This window comes from Giraffa tippelskirchi, chromosome 3 (genome assembly GCF_054371585.1).
Source record: "Giraffa tippelskirchi isolate mGirTip1 chromosome 3, T2T-mGirTip1v1.2.pri, whole genome shotgun sequence".
NCBI classification, from domain to species: Eukaryota; Metazoa; Chordata; class Mammalia; order Artiodactyla; family Giraffidae; genus Giraffa; species Giraffa tippelskirchi.
This window is the reverse complement of record NC_137277.1, coordinates 126,384,006-126,406,851: the sequence shown is the minus strand read 5'-3', so window position 1 is coordinate 126,406,851 and position 22,846 is coordinate 126,384,006. Positions and strand designations below refer to the sequence as shown.

Here is a 22,846-nt window from a genome sequence, read left to right as displayed (position 1 = left end):
TAGAGAAACTGCAGAGGGAGCTTTGGTTGAATGTCTCAGAGCATTTTAATCCACAAAGCTTAATTTCCACACTGCTCCCAGAACAGAGAAGCCTCTGCAACCCTGATATATTCAGTAGTAGCAGTTTGTCCTGCCCCTGCTCTCAATCTTTGCGGTTTTCTCTTTCTTTTCTTTTGAACATTTGATTTTGTATTAGGTTATAACTGATTAACAATGCTGTGAACAGATGAACGATGCTTAATTTCAGGTGAACAGTGAAGGAACTCAGCTGTACATATACATGCATCCATTCTCCCCCAAACTCCCCTCCCCTCCAGGCCACTACATAACACTGAGCAGAGTTCCCCGTACCGCAGAGAAGGTACTTGTTGAAAGGATGGAGTGAACGGATAGTCTGGCAGTCTGGAATGGGCATGTACATACTGTTATATTTAAAATGGATAACTAACAAGGACCTACTCTTACTCTTTCTTTACATCCATCCACTTGTCCCAATCCTTTCAGCCTAGGTGCTGGAACGTTTTTCCCCTTTCAAGAGGAAAATAGTCAAAAAACTTAACAATGGGTTTAATGTCTCTTCCCTTTGTCTAGCACTAGCTAGGTGTTCTCTTTGCCCCAGGACCTCTTGCTGTTCAGACAGATGCAATCACCAGAGGCAAAGCCATAGGGAAATGACCTTCAAGTAGAGAACTATTTCAATATTGGGAAACTCATTATAATGCATACTGGCTGAATATCAGTCCTGTCTTTTCCAAAACTGGATAGAGGCTGCCACTATCTATGTGGATCTATTCTGTCATCACTTTTCCTTTTTTGCTACTCCTCTTTTTCCAAAACTGAGCTTGTTAAGAATATATCACTCCTCTGCTTTCTTTATACAGAAGCTAGAGTGCTTTTATATCATACAATCCTTGGACCAAGGAAGGTACTCAGAATGAACCGGTGTTATGGGAATTGGAGGCATAAGCTCCGGTGAGGTTATACACTTTTGTGCAGGATAACCTGGATGAATATGTCAGGAACTGATCTTCATTTACCCTTTTCCTACCCTTGCAAGGAATTACTGTGTTTCAGCTATCTATAGAAACTGGCAACATTCTTGATAGAAATAAGCAATGTGGATCCACAGTGATGAATTTAGAAGTAAAACCAGAACTTACAAAAGCTTGTGCCATATCCAGATGCAAACAATGTTGTTGGAGGTGCATTTATGCACCAAACAATGTTGGAGGATTTCAAATCTCAAAATTATATAATTTTTAGAACATGATTAAGGTCAATAGAAATGATGATTAAAGATGTTTAGAAGTGAAACTTTGAGGAAGATACAAAATGTATAGCCATGTCCCAGGTCTCCATTTTCAATCTCAACAATCAGCAGCAAAGTGTGAAGGCCTCTATGACCAAAGGCAAACAGAAACAGGAGAAGGAGGCAAAAAAATTTCACAGTAAAAACTCTAAAACCTTTGCCACCCCAGCTTCTGATAATGCATGTGTGCTAAGTCATTTCAGTCGTGTCCAACTCTTTGTTAGCCTATGGACTGTAGCCCACAGAGCTCCTCTGTCCATGGGATTCTCCAGGCAAGAATACTGGAGTGGGTTGCCCTGCCCTCCTCCAGGGGATCGCCCCAACCCAGGAATCGAACCCACGTCTCTACTGTCTCCTGCATTGGCAGGTGGGCTCTTTACCACTAGGGCCACCTGGGAAGCCCAGCTTCAGATAATGTTGGGACATAAACTTCTAAAAGTGCTACAATTTAAGCAAACTGTAGCTGTACTTGCAAAAGCAGGAAATTGACCTCTACAAAAAAAAGCAAGATGTGTAAAAATAATGAAACATACTGGATTTTTTTCATTGATTAAAGTCTACATTTCCGCAACAAAGTAAAATCTACCTTTCTAGATCTCAGCTCTTTTTTAAAAGTGTTACTTTATTTTTTATTTTTGACCACACACTTTGCAGGGTCTTAGTTCTCCCACCAGGGACCAAACTTGGCCCTTGGCAACGTGAGCATGGAATCTTAACCACTGACTGTCAAGGAATCCCCCTCAATTCTGTTTTAGTAACTACGCCAAGTACCCAATCCAAGGGCATCCAGCCCATCTTATTGATAGTTGAACAACTTTATTATTTAAAGTCAGTTCAGTTCAGTTCAGTTCAGTCACTCAGTAGTGTCCAACTCTTTGTGACCCCATGAACTGCAGCACGCCAGGCCCCCCGTCCATCACTAACTCCCAGAATTTATCCAAACTCATGTCCATTGAGTCGGTGATCCCATCTAGCCATCTCATCCTCTGTCGTCCCCTTCTCTTCCTGCCTTCAATCTTTCCCAGCATCAGGGTCTTTTCAAATGAGTCAGCTCTTTGCACCAGGTGGCCAAAGTATTGGAGTTTCTGCATCATCATCAGTCCTTCCAGTGAACACCCAGGACTGATCTCCTTTAGGATGGACTGGTTGGATCTCCTTGCAGTCCAAGGGATTCTCAAGTCAGATTTGTGTTTAAAAAAAGAGGAAGCAACATCATCTGATTATCATTAAGCCAACTCAGGATGGATGTAGATAATGTTGTCATCTGTGAGAGATAATTATAGGGTGCCAGGATGAGCCATTCTGGGCACTGATTCACCAGGTGCAATCCCAAACACTGGGACTTTGGTTTTATAGTGTGGCAAGTTGTACAATGAAGAGTCATTCTTTGGGGACTTTCTATTACTCTCTTTATAAATCATAAATGCACCTACTATGGTACAATTCATTAAAAATATTCTACCCATGTATCCTTTCATCTAAATATGAGAGAGAGAGATGAAAATATATGACTTAAACTTTTGTCCTAGAAAACAGGATATGAAGGAAGGTAAAAATGGTGGAAAGAAAGACTTTCTTTTATTCTTAAAATTTTTATATAGGGCTGGATTTGTTCACATTTTCAACAAATATACACTAATTCTGTAACTTTTGACAAGAGAAATTTGAAAAGAGAAGTTCGCCCCCATGCTTCTGGAACGTTAGTGGCTTATCCATTGCACAAACCTTGCCCTGCCTAAGGTAAAGTTTTCACTGCTGATCCCTCAGACAACTCTTAAGAACCATGAATTTGAATCCTACTCTGACTTAAAATATTTTAAATAAAAAGAGCTGGAAGATCACATAGGGCAAACTCTTAATATGAGAGGAAAAGAAATGAAGTGGTAAGTCACTTGTCTATGACACACTCTCTTTGTCATTCAACAAACTTTCTTTAGTGTCTATTAATTTGATCAAAAATCAAAAGTTTGTTGGAACTACAATTATTAGTTCACTACATACTTGCTTACATTGGACATACCTCATACAAATTTATTTCACACCAACAATATGGCTGACTTAATTCTAAATTTATCCATACTCATATACCCATACTTTTAGGCAGAAATATGTTGTCCTATTTCACAGAGAAGGAAGTTGAGACTCAGAGAAGTGAAGTGGTAATAAATTCAACCTCAGATCTTCTGCCTTCCAATCCAAGGCTCTTGTCAGTTTTACACTGGGTGTTCTTAGAATTTATTCCATGAGACTAGAGACATTTTCTCCTAAATTTCTAGTTCAATATTTTTTTCTATTAGATCATAGTGATCAGTTTATCAATGTGGATTGCTTATATCCTGTTTTAAATATTATATTAAATGGCTCAGAACTATTTCCTTGATCAAGATTTGATATGTACTTGGCAAGCCCTATTACTTAAGTCATCTCTCATGGAAGAAAAAAAAAAAGCTCATTAGAGGGAATTTTTCAATATTCTCTGATATCTAATTAAAACAAGAATTAAAAATCATAAAACTGACTAATGTTTATGTGGAGGAAAATAACTTAACCTCTGAACTACTGATATTTATCATTCTGGGTGACCTCTCAAGATGAATTCTGGCCAAAAATAGGAGTGTAATGAGAAGGGTATTTGCGTTGCTTTTTATGTTTCTTCACAAATCTTTCTAAAGACCTTGAACACCTGTTGGATAGAGGATACCATGACTTATGATACAGATTACTACAAAAGGTATTTTGTTGAACCTAGAATAAAAAATACAGTTTCTGTTTAGGATTACAACTTCCTTGTCATTATATCTTACGGGGATGTTATGGACTGAATTGTAGCCCCTAAAATTCATATGTTAAAGCCCTAATCCCTAATGTGATCATTTAAAGATAGAGCCTATAAGGAGGCAATTAAGGTTAAATGAGGTCATAAGGGTGGATCTGTGACACGGTAGGATTAGAATTCTTATAAGAAGAGACACAAGACATTTTGCTCTCTTGTCTCTGCACATGCATACAACAAGGTGGATGCTGCCTGCAAGACAAGATAGGAGTCCTCAGAATGAAACTTGCCAGCATCCTGATCTTAGACTTTCCAGCCTCCAGGACTATGAGAAAATCAATTTCTATTTTTGAAAGCGTGCAGTCTATGACATTTTGTTTTGGTAGCCCAAGTAGTTGTGCTGGAAAAGACTCTTGAGAGACCCTTGGAAAGCAAGGATATCAAACCAGTCAAGCTTAAAGGAAATCAACTCTGAATATACTCTTTGGAAGGGCTGATGCTGAAGCTGAAGTTCCAATACTTTGGCCACCTGAGGCAAAGAGCCGACTCATTGGAAAAGATCCTGATGATGGGAAAGGTTGAGGGCAGGAGGAGAAGGGGGCAACAGAGGATGAGATGGTTGAGTGCCATTACCGGTTCAATGGACATGAACTTGGGCAAACTCCAAGAGATGGTGAGGGACAGGAAAGCCTGGAGTGCTGAAGTTCATGGGATCACAAAGAGTCAGGCATGACTTGACAACTGAACAACAACAACAAAGCCCAAGTAGATTAATACAAGGGAATATGAATGTTCATTTAGATGAACAGATAATTTTGAACAAAACTACATTTGGGTAGGTAAATTGAAAGTTGCTATTCTGGGCATAGAGCTTTGTTCCAACTGATAACTAGTTATGAGAGTGATGGATTAACTTCTGCATATGTAACATGCGAATTTCACTCATTTACACTTTACTTAGACAATTTATAAGATCCCATAGACTAGTTAAATTCCCTAATCTTAAAGAAATGGGTTTCACTGACTGTCCATTTGGCCTTCCTTTCTATAAGAGTTTTTAAAGAACAGACACATTCAGCCCATCAATAAACATTTTTCCCATTTTCCCTCATGGCAAATATCAAGACCCACTCTCCTGTCAGGGGCCAGGGAAACCTCAGAATCCATTTCTACATGGCAGTCTTGGCAGTCTGTCCAACTGACTGGAGTTGGCATACACAATAGAATTTAACTGCTGGGCCTGAATATAACTCAGCCTACCATTTTTTTACAGAGCCATAGACCCAGAAGTGGGAAAAAACTGGGCTGAATCTAAATTAAACTAGGTTAAAAGAAAGTAAGATCTAAAACTACCAGCTCTCATATTATTATATTTGGGAGAGGAAAAATATTAATAATTTAAACATATTGTGTTATATAATCATTGCCTATATAATAGTTATCCTTAGAATGGCTTGTTGTGGTTGTGTTGTTGTTTAGTTGCTCAATCATGTCCAACTCTTTGTGATCCCCTGGACTGTAGCCCGCCAGGCTCCTTTGTCCATGGAATTTCCTAGGCAAGAACACTGGAGTGGGTTGCAATTTCCTTCTTCACGGGATCTTCCTAACCTAGGGGTCGAACCTGTGTCTTCTGCATTGACAGGCGGATTCTTTACCACTGAGACTCCAGGGAAGTTAGAATGGTTATGTGCCAACATTAAAGATTGGTTAATACAACTTGCACTTTCAGTACCCTTCCCCTTCGCCTGACAATTATAAATGCCTGTTCTTTAGTCTAGAATGCAGTCATGGACACTGGAGTTGTGGCATTTCCAATGCCCATGAAACAACATGCATAAGCATAAATGCCAATAAACTCAAGATGGTAGGATAGAAATATGAGAGAAGCCTCAAAGTCATTATTAAACCCCCCTGCTCTGCACTCTTACTGCCAGACTACTCATTATGTTTGGCAAATATGCTTTTAGCTTTTTCATCTAGAGCTAACAACTCTTCTGTATTTTGCAATTGAACACACTACTAATTAATACAATGGCTTTAATAAAATCACAAATCTTTAAGCAAAACAAAGGTTCCATATCATAACTATTTCTTCATGAAAAACTTAAAAACCTTTTTAAATCTGTAAAAATCCAGCTACTGCCCCCAGTGAAGGAACTTCTCACTTTCCTCCTCTATCCCGGAAGAAGACACCAATCCTCTTATACTGATAAAATGAACAATGATGTCAAGCTAGAGTTTACAATTCTATTTGCTTTTATAATTTTATCTTCTTTGTCACTTGCTTGCTCGCTGATTCTATGTGCTTGCTGCAATTCTTTTTTATGTTTAATCAGTTCAGTTCAGTCGCTCAGTCGTGTCCGACTCTTTGCGACCCCATGAATCGCAGCACGCCAGGCCTCTCTGTCCATCACCAACTCCCGGAGTTTACCCAAACCCATGTCCATCGAGTCGGTGATGCCATCCAACCATCTCATCCTCTGTCGTCCCCTTCTCCTCCTGCTTTATGTTTAATAGTTCCTTTCTTTTCCCAATCTGCTTTGGCTGCCAGCATGGAAGAACGTCATCATACAAGCCATCTGGGTCCAGACTGTCCCAATCTCAAGCTACTCTTGGCCAAATATAACAAAGCCTTGACCGATCAGTGTGCAGAGTGTGAAACTGGTCTGGTTTTCTAATTCAGTAAAGTTTCTCTAGGTACCTATGAACAAGAAGTACCTTTATCAGACAATCTTATTTTTACTAACCAATTAACTGCCCAGATTTCTCCCTTAAAGTCCTAAAAATAGATCTACTTCAAGGAACTCTTGCATAGGACCATGACAGACTCTGAAGAATGCTTGCAGCTCCCTTTCCACACCTTCAAATTTTACATAATAATGCAAGGAACTCTACTGCATTTGAAACCAGTCATATTTATTCACATAGCTGTGGTTTGCATAAACTACGTAATATACAGGTATACATTTTTTAGCTTTTTTCCAGAGAAAGAGATTTTTAGGGCAGAATCTACTGAACTGGATACTATCAGATTTTTTTAAATAAAAATGTCTGTGCTATTAAAATATAAAGCAAAATTTCTTAATGCCATGAATGGACACTTCAGCTTATAGACCTATGATTTTCATCACTAGTAGGATATTCAAAACAATTGAATAACACTCTACTTCTAGCCAATCAGAAGCCAGAAATGTTTGGTTATTTGCAGTCTGTACCTATACAGATGCTGACATATTCCAGCAATCGCGTTTTTTAACCACTAAACTGAAAAATCGCGGAGGAGGAAATGGCAACCCACTCAGGTTTTCTTGCCTGGGAAATCCCATGGACAGTGGAGTCTGTTGAGCTAAGTCCATAGGACTGCAAAGAGTCAGACACGACTGAAGTGACTTTGCACAGCAAACTGAAAAATAGTTGATATGGCTCTTGATAAGAAACATGAATCTACTATAAAAGAACAGGTAGCAAATTCATTGCTATCTCAATTCCTCAAAAAAATCTACAAGTAAAAAAGTATATTCTTAGAGCAGAACATTGGAATCAGGCTAGAAAAATGTCTTGAAGACTATTACTTTCCCAGAGCCTCATATCCACTCTTCTATTGCTATGAAATGCAGCCTCCTTCCCTGAGGTTCACAGAATTTAAGGCCCAACTTTTCTCAGTCTCTCCTTGTATGGGTTAGTCTCTCTCCATCAGCTGCTGTACTCAGTTCAGTTGATCAGTCGTGTCTGATTCTTTGAGACCCCATGGACTGCAGCACATCAGGCTTCTCTGTCCATCACCAACTCCTGGAGCTTGTTCAAACTCATGTCCATCCAGTCAGTGATGCCATCCAACCATCTCATCCTCTGTCGTCCCCTTCTCCTCCTGCCTTCAACGTTTCCCAGCATCAGGGTCTTTCCCAATAAGTCAGTTCTTCGCATCAGGTGGCCAAAGTATTGGAGTTTCAGCTTCAGCATCAGTCCTTCCAATGAATATTCAGGACTGATTTTCTTTAGAATGGACTGTTTGGATCTCCTTGAAGTCCAAGGACTCTCAAGAGTCTTCTCCAACACCACAGTTCAAAAGCATCAAATCTCCGGTGCTCTGCTTTCTTTATAGTCCAACTCTCACATCCATACATGACTACTGGAAAAACCATAGCCTGGACTAGATGGACCTTTGTCGGCAAGGTAATGTCTCTGCTTTTTAATATGCTGTCTAGGTTTGTCATAGCTTTTCTTTCAAGGAGCAAGCTTTATTAAGAATCTGCATCAAGCCATAGGGCATCTGAAACTATATTATAGGTCTCCATTTTGATTCCTGTCAAGATAATTACAGAGTTGTATAGTGTATGCGTGTGCTCAGTCGCTTAGTTGTGTCAGACTCTTTGTGACTCTGTGGACTGTAGCCCACAAGGCTCCTCTGTCCATGGGATTCTCTAGGCAAGAATATTGGAGTGGGTTGCCATTTCCTCCTCCAGGGGATCTTCCCGACCTAGGAAGCAAATCCGCGTCTCTTGTGTCTCCTTCATCGGCTTGCAGATTCGTTATCACCGTACCACCTGGGAAGCCGAATGTTGTTTGGGATGGAGGGGAGGCAAAATCCAGTTAATAAAGAGACTACCTAAAAAGTATCAGGTGGTGATGTGAATTACTTTCAATGTCAGCATAAGCGCAGGATTCTTGCACTGCTCCAAAGGCAGCCTTTTCATGCAGAAAATCTTTCAATTTGGCTTCAGCTGTGCCTAATTTCTGAATATTCATTCTGTGTGGGGAATTGTGTGCATCCTTGCCTTGCTAGACTGTGGAAGTATAGGTTTTTCCTACGTCTGCTCTCTCCTTGCCCTGTCATCATGCAGATCACCTCCATCCTACAGAATTCCTCCAGACTGCTAGCCACACATGTCAGGTTCTACCAAGAGCTCGGTTACCACAAAGTACACAGTAGATTCTCTGTGTTCAGCAAACTTTCGGCCAGGGATCAAGAGGCCGATGTCTCCTCCTTGCAGGCACTCTCAACCTCTGTAAGTAGACTCTGAGCTCCCTCACTTGGATCAGGTAAATAAGAGAAAGAAGGAATCTCTAAACCTCTTTACTCATAGGAATTTCCTCCAGTCTATATTCCTATAATTTATTGCCCTATTTTAACATTGATGGAAAGGGACAGTGAGGACAAAAGTCCCAGGACCAATTTTGCTCTCATTGTAGTAAGTCCCACATAGATGACTCTAGCACTGCTCTATTGTTTTCCACTTCAAGGTTTTTTGCCCAGTGGAATTCTCAAAAAGATAGAACTATTCCACTTAAAGGTTGCTATATATGTGTGTGCGTGTGTGTGTGTACGCAGTTGCTCAGTTGTATCTGACTCTTTGTGACCTCATGCACTGTACCTGCCAGGTTCCTCAGTCCATGGCATTTGTCCAGGCAAGAATACTGGACCGGGTTGCCATTTCCTACTCCAGGGGATCTTTCTGACCCAGGGATTGAACCCACATCTCTTGCATCTCCTACATTGACAGGAAGATTCTCTACCACTAGCACCACCTGGGAAGCCCTGCTATAAATATAAAGAGGTTAAGGAACATATACATATTTAAAGGACTTTTTACCTAGGCTTTGAATTTTATAACGTTATTAAATGGAATATTAAACTACAATTTGCTTAATAAACAGTCTATCTGTAAAATCATCTTCTTGTGATGTCAAAAATAACTAACCTGATCGTTGTCACTAGTTCAAGTTCCTGCTGCAATGCCCCTCCACCTCCAGATCAAAATGCCTAGTCTCATTACTATGAACCCAGAACCATCAGTGAATCTTCTCAGAGACTCAAACACCGATTTGAATGGCTAGCTACCTCTCACCATGCCTAGGCAAGGGGCAAACACAAAGCACTAAAAATTGCTCCCAGCCCATATGCTGTTGATTCCTCCTCCTCACCAGCCATTCTATCACCAGGACTCAGCTTGCCTTGTGGTGGTTTAGAGCAATAGTTTGTAATACATAATAGTTTACAACAGTAAATTCCTCCAGAATGTGGAAAGCTGCAATACAGCAGATATAAGGTATTTCTTTTTTAGAGGTAGCCAGATATTTTGATCTTTATTTCAGGTTCTCACATCCTTCTTCTTCCAAGAAACTACTCAGTCAAAATATTGATGTTCAATGGTTTCGCTTACTTTCCTCTCGCTCCATAGAGATGGAACAAAGTAGCAGAGCCAGAAATAGGATCTAGATTCCTAAATTATAGGTGATGGAAAGACACGGAAATTATAGAACACGTATCTTTTTCTAAGTCAGAAACAATAATGAATGAATGTATTCATTTACATTTGTTGACATACAAGTATGTGTCAAGCACTAGGTTAGTTTAAAGAATCCAGAGCTAGGCAGTAGAGTGACACAGACATGTAAACAAACACATGATGCTCACTTGTTTTTTCACTATGGATGTTAAGTTGAAAGAATTTTCTCTGTATGTCTACCTTCCTAAAGGAACAGGGTTGGGAGCTGGGGGCTTTCTGTGAATGATACTCAATATTACTTTCACAAGCAGAGGAAAACCTTAGTGAGAAATGATACAACCATAAATTAAGAACATAATGAAAGACTGACAGGTCCACATGAGTGACCAAGAAAACAGAGTCATACATCTTTGATAAGCTCAAAAGGGCCTGTGAGATGGGCAAGTAGATGAGTGACTCTCATGAGCAAAGTCTTCCCACCTTTCTCAGAACTGCTGGATCCCATTTCCTGATAGCTTAGCTGGTAAAGAATCTGCCTGCAAAGCAGGAGACCCTGGTTCGATTTCTGGGTCTAGAAGATCCCCTGGAGAAGGGATTGGCTACCCACTCCAGTATTCTTCAGCTTTCCTGGTGGCTCAGATGGTAAAGAATCTGCCTGCAATGTGGGAGACCTGGGTTCGATCCCTGGGTTGGGAAGACCCCCTGGAGAAGCGAACAACTACCCATTCCAGTATTCTGGTCTGGAGAATTCTATGGATAGAGGAGCCTGACAGGCTATATAGTCCATGGAGTCACAGAGTCGGACATGATTAAGAGACTTTCACTTTCACTTGTATTATGATGGAGAGGGCACAACTGAGACTGAATTAGTTTCTACTCCTTCAAGCAAGGGCTTGGATCCAGGTTGATTTTATTAAAAAAAAAAAATTATGAAATTTTATGTGTTTTGTACCTGCTTCTTAGATAGGAAAATCACTTCTGCTACTCAAATAAATGCAATAAGGGATATATGCCATCAAAGAAATATATGTGCGGATAAAAAGAAAAAGATCCAGTCTTCCTAGGGAAGTAGAAAGATGTGGTTCAAGAAAATAAAGACCATATATCACACATTCCCTACATCTCTCTACTTAAAAGTGTTCACATCCCATGATGGTAGCATGTGCTCAGTAGGGTATTGGCAGGCTTGTGCCAGTGGCTAATATGAAAAGGTAATTCCAGGTGAGGATAGAGTGACACAATGTGTTAAAGTGCAGTTTTCTAAGATGAATATTTGATTTTATTAGTAGATAAATATATGTATTTATTTTACAAATAGATTTTTAATGCTTTAAACAAGGAATAGTAAGTATTTATAATTAGACCTAATCACAGAAGCAGTTCAAGATAACCATTGACCCTATAATAGCACTAAGTTAGTCATGGCTTTTCCCACCTTTATGAGTGTTTAATGATAGCAAAGTAAATAGGTAGGAATAGGTATAGATACAGGTATAGATGATAGATAGATACATACAGAGAAAGACTTATGTATTGAACTAAAATTAAAAGAATAGAAAGCACTGTTCATTTTAATGTGTGTGTATATATACATGTGTGTATATATATATATGTAATTGCATGTATGTGCATGTTTGTTTTTTTGAAAATGTTAGAAAGAAAAAAATAAGTTCATACAAGTGTTAATAGTGGTTCATTGCGAAATTGGGATTCTTCCACACATTTTTTTTCCTTTTTTCTTTATACTTTTCATTATATTTTCTTCAGCATTAGTCAACAAATTTCAGTATTATTTTCCTCAAAGCTTTAACTTTTTAATTATGCTCTAACTTTCATTTTTCCATCAACATTTTCACAACAGACACACCATTTCATGATCAGACAAAAATGAAAGCTGTATTTCTTCAAAGAAATAGAAAGATATCCTGTGTTTTCTGATTGGCAGAATTAATATTCCTAAAATGTCCATAATACCCAAAAAAATATACAGATTTAATTCAATCCCTATCAAAATTCACTATGACATTTTTCACCGAACTATAACTAATAATCCTAAAATGTATATGGAACCACAAGAGACTCCAAATCACTGAAACAATCTTGTGAAAAAAAGAACAAAGCTCAAAGTATCTTGCTCCCTGACTTCAGACTGTATTACAAAGCTTCATTAGTCAAAACTGCATGGTACTGTTACAAGGTAAATAAAACAGAATAGAAAGCCCAGAAATAAAACCATCTATGACAAAAGAGGGAAGAATATACAATGGAAAAAAGACAAACTCTTCAGTCAGTGGGGCTGGGAAAACTGGCGCTACATGTGAAAGAATAAGATAAAAACATTTTCTAACACCATAAAACAAACTCAAATGGATTAAAGACCATAAAACTCCTAAAAGAGAGCATAGGCAGAAGACTCTGACGTGAATCATAGCAAAAAAATTTTTTGATCTATCAGCTAAGGAAACTTAAAAGCTTTTGCACAACAAAGGAAATGATCAACAAAATGAAAAGAAAACCAACTGAATGGGATAAAAAATTTACAAATAATATGACTGATAAAGGATTGATGTCCTTTATTATATGTGTAATATATAAATATATAAATAGCTCACACAACACAATATCAAAAGAACAACTGGATTAAACAATGGGCAGAAGACCCAAACAGACATTTTTCCAAAGAAGACGTACAGATAGCCAAAAAACACATGAAAAAAATTTCAATATCATTAATCATCAGGGAAATGCAAATCAAAACTACCTGTCACCTCACACCTGTCAGAATGGCTATCATCCAAAAGAACACAAATAATGTTGTCAGGGATGTGGAAAAAGGGAACTCTATTACACTATTGGTGTGAATATAAATTGGTACAGCCACTATGGAAAATAGTACAGAAGTTTCTCAAATAACTAAAAATAGAACTATCATATATTTCATTAGCAATTTCACTGGAAATAGTGTAAACACTAATTCAAAAAGATACATGCACCTCACTGTTCATAGCAGCATTATATACTAGAGTCAGGATACGGAAGCAACCTAAGTGTCCAAAAATAGTTAAATAAATAAAGAAGATGTGTGTGTGCATGTGTGTGTGTGTGTGTGTGTGTGTGTGGTGGAATATTATTCAGCTATAAAAAGAATGAAAATCTGCCATTTGTAGCAACATGGATGGATCTAGATGGTATTATGCTTAGTGAAATAAGTCAGACAGACACACTCTATGTGATCACTTACATGTGGAATCTAAAAATTAAAACAAATGATTATATATAACAAAGTAGAAATAGACTCACAGATACAGAGAACAAATCAGTGGTTACCAGAAGGTACAGGGAAGGGAGAGGAGCAAGATAAACAAGATTAAGCAATATAAACTATTCTGCTTAAAATAAAGAGGCAACAAGGATATATTGTACAACACAGCACAATCTATAGCCCTTATGTTGTAATGACTTTAAATGGAGTATAACCTATAAAATATTGAATCACTATGTCATGTACCAGAAACTAATATAATATTGCAACTCAAACATATTAATATTTCAATTTAAAATTTTAATAAAAATAAAATTTTAATAAAAATTAAAAAAAATAATTTTGAGAACAGACAGAAAGGGAGAGAAAAATTCCACTTTGATAGTGTATAGGCAGTGAGGATTCTAGAAATATTACTTTTTGAAGAGTGAGCAGTTAAGACAATTTATGGAACTCAGACATCTGATGGTCTGCCGAATGTTAAGAACCATTAAGGTGGGAAGTTACGTCTTATCATCTAAGATGTAGGGCTGACTAAGTGTCCAAGCTCATCTTGACCTCAAGAGTTTCTGCACCTGCTCTTTCCTTGACCTCCACTTGGAAGCCATCATTGCTATTTCATGTCACAGAGGGCTCAGCCCTGCTTTCAACTTCTCTGACTCCCCATGCTAAAGTCATCCTTTCATCCTCATCCAGTCAATCCTCACCTTAATTCCTTGTATTACATACATCACAGGAAATATCACAACCTCAAATAATCATACTTACTTACACTTTTGTCATTGCCTTAACTTTGCCACTGTAAGGGGGTCTCCAGAGACTGAGACTGTGTCTCACATGCAGTGCTACACCTCCAGGGCCTGGGACAAACTGCACGATTAATGTTCAAGATATTTGTGGAACAAAAGATCGAAAAAATGTGTTTTTGTTTAATGCCTTTATTGGGTATTTTATTGTTGTTTTTGTTGTTCTGTCGTTCAGTCATGTCCATCACTTTAAGCACCAAAACTCCTGAATATTTAGAAGTCCCTTATTCCATACAGCCAGTGGATTAACTGATAACTCACTCTACTTATATAACCAAATACCTCTCACTTTCCTAACACAGGATGCAAACACAGCTAAATTCCTTTTCTTTCCTAATTAATCCAACTGCCTTATAGGAGGAAGTTTCAATATCCTATTCTTTGGCTGTTGAAAAAATAATTAAAAACCACTGCACTTTCAAAAGGATTTGCTACTCAAGCTGTTTTCTTACCTCATTTTATCAAGATGATTATGATTTTTATTCTTTCATTTATTTACAAGCACCCGTATAACCTAATGTTTTAAGAAAATTTTTTAAAAATTTAATTTCTGTTAATTTCATTAAATCTTTCAAACAATATTTTTGGCACAAAGTTTCATGCTTTCAAATATTATAAATATATTTTCATGTAAATCTTGATATTGATGATTTAGTCTAGTTATTTTATGGAAATAAAATAGTGTATCCCAGCTTTATTCAATAAACTAACACATAAACTACTTGGCTAATCTACTTTCAAGTAAATTCACATATCAGACCATAATTTCAATTTAAAATATATTAATAATCACTTAGAGGATTAATATAAAACCTAAAGCAATAAATTAGGATAATGTGAAAGATAAAAGTAATGTGATTTTTTATAACTTCATTAGATTTTAAGTCTCCTAATAAAAGTTTTGATACTTTATGAAAAAGAAGGCATATACTACTAAAAAGCAACAGGTCCAGAGTCTAACAGTACTATAATTTTATTCATTTATATTAAAAAAAAAAACTTTAACATTATACCAAAGGTGAAAGAAATCATGTACTTTTATTAATTAATAGATTGTATTGAATATACTATATATGCTCAGTCGTGTCTGACTCTGCGACCTCATGGACTGTAGCCCACCAGGCCCCACTGTCCACACGATTCTCCAGGCAAGGATACTGGGGTGGGTTGCCATTGCCTTCTCCAGGGGATCTTTCTGACTCAGGGATCGAACGCACTTCGCTTGTGTCTGCTGCACTGGCAGGCAGATTCTTTACTACTACGTCACCTAGAAACCCCTAAGAATCATGAGTACTACTAGGAAAATTTAGTTTGAAGCACTCCACTCAAAAGTCCAATGCTACATACAGATAATTAACTGTACATTGTTCTATACTGGCTTCCCTGGTAGCTCAGCTTGGTAAAGACTCTGACTGCAATGTAGGAGACCTAGGTTTGATCCCTGGGCTGGGAAGATACCCTGGAGAAGGGAAAGGCTACCCACTCCAGCACTGTGGCCTGGAGAATACCATGGACTGCATAGTCCATGGGGTCGCAAAGTGTAGGACCCGACTGAGTGACTTTCACTTTCACTTTGGTCTACACTAGCATTTCAGTAATAACAACGAAAATAATTTTCCTGAAAACATAGCTTATTGATATTTTAGTGCACACAAAATTCAGTCTCTTTTTAAAAAGTACAAGGTGGGAGGATTTTAGTAAATTGATTTGAAAGCACAATGTAGATGAAGAATGTTTCCTTTACCCTGAAACATTCCCTCATGGGCTTTGGCAGGAAAACCTTTCCGTGGTCCCAGCCTCTCACAACTACTGATCTGTTTTCGTCACCACGTTTGTGGTTTGTTTTTTTTTTTTTTTTTGGTAGAATGTGGTAGAAATGGAATCACTGATGAACAGACTTGATCAAGATGTAATATATCAGGTTGCTTTTGTGTCTCGCTTATTTCACTCAGCACCATGTTTCCGAGACTCATACACATTGTGTGTGCTTCATTAGCTTGGCTTGGGTTATAACTGAGTATTCCATCATGGGGCTCCCCTGATGGCTTAGACGGTAAAGAATCCACCTGCCAATGCAGGAGACTCTGGTTTGATTCCTGGATTGGGAAGATCCCCCGGAGGAGGGACAGGCTACCCACTCCAGTATTCTTGGGCTTCCCTGGTGGTTCAGCTGGTAAAGAATCCGCCTGCAATGTGGGAGACCTGGGTTTCATCCCTGGTTGGGACGATCCCCTGAAGAAGGAAATGGCAACCCACTCCAGCATTTTTGCCTGGACAATCCCATGGACAGAGGAGCCTGGAGGGCTACAGTCCAGGGTTTTGCAAAGAGTCAGACACGACTCAGTGATTAACTCTTTCTTTCTTTCTTCTTTCTTGTTGTATTAATCATACACACATACCCCAATGCATGTACAGAGCACACTGCACTGGGGTAGGGGGAAAAATACAGTGCCAGGAGGCAGGCTTCACTGGCAGCTAAGCTAGAGGCTGGATACACACATACAATTTCATTTTTCACATGCATTAAGAGTTCAATGGCTTTTAGGAAGAAAAGTGAGCACTTTTCCTCCAACTATGCCAGTTGGAAGAGCAGTCACGTGATAGTAATTGCACGCCAAGGGTCAGGTGGTTTATTTTAATCCCCACATAAGAGAATTTATTGAATATAAGCTATTTTTTGTAATTTTACAACCCATTACAAATCATTTAAAACTATATCTAGCTCTTTGGCTGTTTGAAGGTGTTTTTCTTTCCAACACATTTCAGATCATAAGAATAAGTGTTGATAGGAACTGAAAAGAAATGCTTACTTCTAAAACATGGAAAAAAGTGTTTTCATGTTCAGTGCTTCTTAATGATAGTCTCTTTTCTTTGCTCCAGCAGGACTCTGCCTTAGAGGAATGCATTCTTTGACAATAGCTGAAGGGTAGATAGAAAAGGGAAAATCACTAAATAAATATTGTAATTAGCCCCACTATCTCACTCTACCATATATCTTAAACGGAAATACCAAAACCATCCAAATTCTTTCTTTCTAACAAGTTGATCAATCTTAATGCAAGCATTTTTAATACAGGGAAAGACTGAAAGTCCTGAGGGTTTATTGTACCTTACTTATTAAAGGAATCTCCCCCTTAGATGCCTAGATTATTTTTAACAACTGGAAGCTGTGTACTTTTGTAAGATTTGGGATGGGTGATGGGTGAGGAATATGCCTTTCTCCTATAAAGTGGAAAAAGCACTATTCTGAACATAGGTAAATTCTCAGGTAGATACATTTTAGAGAATAAAATCCATACCCATAGGGAAATTAAGGACCTAGAAATTGATATCCTTAAAACTTTCTGTGTGCATGAGTAGCTCTAATCAAGTTTAAAGGTGGTATATTTGGGACTTCTCTGGTGGTCCAGTGCTTTAGACTCCATGCTTCCAATGCATGGGGCCAGGGTTCAATTCCTGGTTGGGGAACTAAGATCCCACATGTCACATAGCACAGCCAAAACAAAAACAAGGGAAGAAGAATAAAGGCTGATATATTAAAGCACTCATCACCTCCATATCTCCTTGGGATGCAATTTCCTTTTAAATTCCCAAAACTCAAGAGTCTCATGATATCACTTTTCCCTGGGCAATGGAGCTTCTTACTAACCCTGTCATTAAGACTAGTTATCAGGGGCTGTAAGAGGCCTTGGGCTTCCCAGGTGGCCAATGCAGGAGAGGTAATAGACTGGGGTTTGATCCCTGGGTTGGGAAGATCCCCTGGAGGAAGGCATGGCAACCTACTCCAGTATTCTTGCCTGGAGAATCTCATGTACAGAGGAGCCTGGCAGGCTACTGTCCATAGGGTTGCAAAGAGTTGGACATGACTGAAGCAACTTAGCACAAACACAAGAAGCCTTATTTCTACCCTTTTGAGGGAAGTTACTCTCTTTACTCAAAGGTGACTGGTCTTTCTAAAGGAGGCAGCACAGTTATTGTAAGCTGTCACCACTTCATCTTTGCGGCTGAGGGCTGCTAGGGTGAGGTAGGCTAGCTTCAGTGATTTTAAGTTGAATTTTCTGGCATGCATCTCACTAAAAAAAAAGAGAAAACCAAAAATTTTCTCTTGTGCAGTATCTGATGCTAACTAAGTTTACTAACATTCAGAAGGATATACTTGAAAAAGCAGTCTTGATAGGAGTAAGCAATATTGTTTAAACACATCCATTTGATGTGAAAATGATTCCCTTGTGAGAGTCCCCTAAGTATCCAGACTTTACTGTGGGGTAGACAGAAGGACTCCACTTGTAGCTTACCACAGCTGTTTCCATTAGTTAGCTCACAAAATAATGCAAAAGTGAGTCAGCACTGTAAGAATGAGTGAGGACTTTAGAGTTGGAAAGATAAGATTTCCATCTCTGGTCTGGCCCTTGCTAGATATATAATTTAGGGCAAGCAATCAAGTTTTAGTGTTGCCAACTATAAAATGAATATTAGATTACTAACTTCATGAGACTTGGGAGGATTAACTGAATTAACATATGTAAAGCACATAGCACAGCCACATGCCTGGCATAGTAGCCAATTAATAGAATTTTAGTTCCTTTTCTTTATTCATCATTTGCCACATCTAAAATTATTCCGAAAAGAATGATATATCCATACTTCTCTCAAAAAGGAACCCTCCTACACTGTTGGTGGAAATATAAATTGGTGCAGTCACTATGGAAAACAGTATAGAGGTTCCTTAAGAAACTAAAAATAGAGCTACCATATGATCAAGCAATCCCACTCCTGGGCATATATCCGAAAAAGATGAAAACTTTCATTTGAAAAGATACATGCATACAAATGTTCATAGCACCACTTTGAAATAGACAAGAAATAAAAACAACCCAAGTGCCTATAGACCCTTGGAATATTATTCAGCCGTAAAAAGAAATACTGCCATTTGGAGCAGTATGGATAACCCAGAAAATATCATACAAAATGAAATCAGACAGAGAAAAATATATATTATATCACTTATATGTGGAATCTAAAATATAATACAAATGAATCTATATACAAAACAGAAATAATAAACAAACTTATGGTTCCCAAAGGGGAAAGAGGGGAAGGGATAAATTGGAATATGGAATTGAAAGATACTACTCTACATAAAACAGATAAGCTATAAGGATTTACTATATAGCACAGGGAACTATTCTCAATAATTTACAATAATCAATAGTGGAAAATAATCTGAAATATATACATATGAGGATATACACACACACACATATTTACAAATGAATCATGCTGTACACCTGAAACAAACACAATATTGTAACTCAACTATCAGTTCAGTTCAGTTCAGTCACTCAGTTGTGTCCAACTCTGCGACCCCATGAACCACAGAAAGCCAGGCCTCCCGGTCCATCACCAACTCCCAGAGTCCACCCAAACCCATGGCCATCAAGTCGATGATGCCATCCAGCCATCTCATCCTGTCATCCCCTTCTCCTCCTGCCCCCAATCCTTCCCAGCATTAGGGTCTTTTCCAATGAGTCAACTCTTTGCATGAGGTGGCCAAAGTATTGGAGTTTCAGCTTCAACATCAGTCCTTCCAATGAACACCCAGGACTGATCTCCTTTAGGATGGACTGGTTGGATCTCCTTGCTGTCCAAGGGACTCTCAAGAGTCTTCTCCAACACCACAGGTCAAAAGCATCAATTCTTCAGTGCTCAGCTTTCTTCACAGTCCAACTCTCACATCCATACATGACCACTGGAAAAACCATAGCCTTGACTAGACAGACCTTAACTCAACTATACCTCAATTTTAAAAAAAAGACAAATAAATGCTTCTCTCAGAAGATACAACATGTTGAGAGACAGCTGGACACAGGAATACAAAGTTAATATAGATCCCATTAGAAATCACAAAAGAGGCATGCACAAAGTACTATGGAAGCACAAAATCAGCAACCAAGAAGCCAACCTTTCATATTCCATGTGATTTCATTCAGCTCAGTACAACAAACCATCATTGAGATCCAGCTTTCTGCTCAGCATTACTGGGCGCAATGGACATTTCAGGGGATAAACTTTGAACTCTATCCTCTGATATTTTAGCTCAGAAGACAAGACTTACAGGAAATACAATACTTAACAAATATTTATTGAATGCCTTTTGCGTGCCAAGAACTAAACAAGGTGGACTATGGTCCCTTCCAGAGCTAATACATAGTAGTAGAAATTTATAAGTAAGAAATTAATCTATTAAAGAATTAATGCCACCCATTGACAAAGTGTCAAGAGGTAATAGAGAGGGTAAGTGCCCTGGGAGGTCACAGAGGGTAGAGAAAAGCATTCATTACTATCAGATTGGCCTCATTCTGAAGACATGGGTGGCCCTCTCTAAATATACTAAGTGAGAAAAAAATTCTTTTAGTTTTTACAACTCGTGTAATTTAATATCTCTACTTTTCCCTGAGACTATTAGTGATGAAATGGCCCCAATATACCAGGGTTGCGTATTTCATTTGTGATATACAAACCATTTATTCTTATAAGATTTGATACATGTATATGTGGTTACTGTTCTAGCTATTCTGAACTCTGCTCATAGATGCTCACCACTTCACCATTTGACTGAAGGTGACTGATTTTGGTCTGGTGTGGAGTCATATGAATAGATTAGGCTTAAAAGAAATATTTTAAATACTGATCCCAAAGGAGAGTTCATAACAACAGATATCAAATATTATACCTATTAAATATGACTAAAGATAGTGGAGCTGACATGAGAATATGGATCCTGATGTAATGTCTTTAATTTTCCTAAACAGAAGACATTTTTTATGGTAACATGATAGAGAAAGTACATTATGCCAGCCATGAGAATTCCAAGAAACTGTCAACCTGAAAAGATACTGTCCATAGGGCATAGTGCTAAGAAATATTCTCCAATTTCACTAGCATTATTTACTTTTGACTTGAGAGTTCTTGGAAATACTATTTTATTTACATGTCTGGTAATAGAATTTAGAAGACAAATCATCTTTCTCTTCCTTTCCATCCACTGTGCTGACCATGCCTCACATTGCCTCATGCCTGGCTCATCTCCAGACTTCTACATCTAGAAGAAGGCAGTATGGCAGGGAATAAAGAGGGGAGACACTGGAAACAGACCTGTACACACAGCAGGGCTCCACTACTTGTCAGTAACTCTGGGAACTATTAACCTCTTTTAACATCAACTTTTTGATCAGTGAAGTGAGGATGACATCATGGTCTTGCAGGATTATTATGAGAAGGTCATTAAGGATATAATAACCACAAAGCATCTGGCAATCAATAAACAAAGTTATATAATTATTGTAAGAGAAAGACTGAGGGAACTCTTTAAGTGAGGATAAAGGCATTAATCACAACAAACTGGAAAATTCTTAAAGAGACAGGAGTACCAGATCACCTTACCTGTTTCCTGAGCAACATGTATGCGGGTCAAGAAGCAACAGTTAAAACCTTACATGGAAAAACTGACTGGTTCAAAATTGAGTAAGGAATACAGCAAGGATGTATATTATCAGCCTGTTTATTTAACTCATATACAGAGTAAATCATGCAAAATGCCAGGCTAGGTGAATCATAAGCTGGAATCAAGATTGCTGGGAGAAATACCAACAACCTCAGATATGCAGATGATATCAGTCTAATGGCAAAAAGTGAAGAGGAACTAAAGAGAGTGAAAGAAGAGAGTGGAAAAAAGCTGTTTAAAACTCAACATTCAAAAAACTAAGATCATGGCATCCAGTCCCATCACTTCATTGCAACTGGATGGGGAAAATGTGGAAACAGTGACAGATTTTGTTTTCATGAGCTCCAAAATCACTGCAGACAGTGACTGCAGCCATGAAATTAAGACGGTTGCTGCTTGGAAGGAAAGCTATTACAAACCTAGACAGTATATTAAAAAGCAGAGATATCACTTTGCTGACAAAGGTCCACATAGTCAAAGCTATGGTTTTCTAGTCGTCATGTATGGATGTGAGAGTTGGACCAAAAAACTGACTGAGCACCAAAGAATTGATACTGTTAAATTATGGTGCTGGAGGAGTCTCTTGAGAGCCCCTTGGACAGCAAGGAGATCAAACCAGTCAATCCTAAAGGAAATCAACCCTGATTCATTGGAAGGACTGATGCTGAACCTGAAGCTGCAATACTTTGGATTGCTGATGCGAAGAGTTGACTCTTTGGAAAAGACTCTATTTACTGGGAAAGATTGAGGGCAAGAGAAGAAGGGGGGACAGAGGATGAGATGGTTAAATAGCTTCACTGACTCAATGGACATGAACTTGAGCAAACTCTGGAAGATAGTGGAGGACGGGGAAGCCTGTCATGCTGTGTCCACGGGGTTGCTGAACAACAAAGGCATTGAATTTAGTCGACTGGGGTAGGGGGTCATGGGGAACAATAGTCACTGATGTTCCTTAACTTTAAAGT

The 22,846-nt window shown here is 38.4% G+C and overlaps 1 long non-coding RNA gene across 2 annotated transcripts in view; it reads right to left on the bottom strand.

Moving 5' to 3' along the window:
• LOC145541809 (uncharacterized) overlaps window positions 1–22,846 on the bottom strand; it is a 474,179-nt gene that overhangs the window by 17,278 nt on the left and 434,055 nt on the right. The window contains exon 3 of one of the 2 annotated variants that reach the window (XR_014079306.1): window positions 17,188–17,296. The exons of the other annotated variant lie outside the window; for it this stretch is intronic. This is a non-coding gene — a long non-coding RNA (uncharacterized LOC145541809). The remainder of the gene's footprint in view (window positions 1–17,187; window positions 17,297–22,846) is intronic. 2 annotated transcript variants of the gene reach the window in all.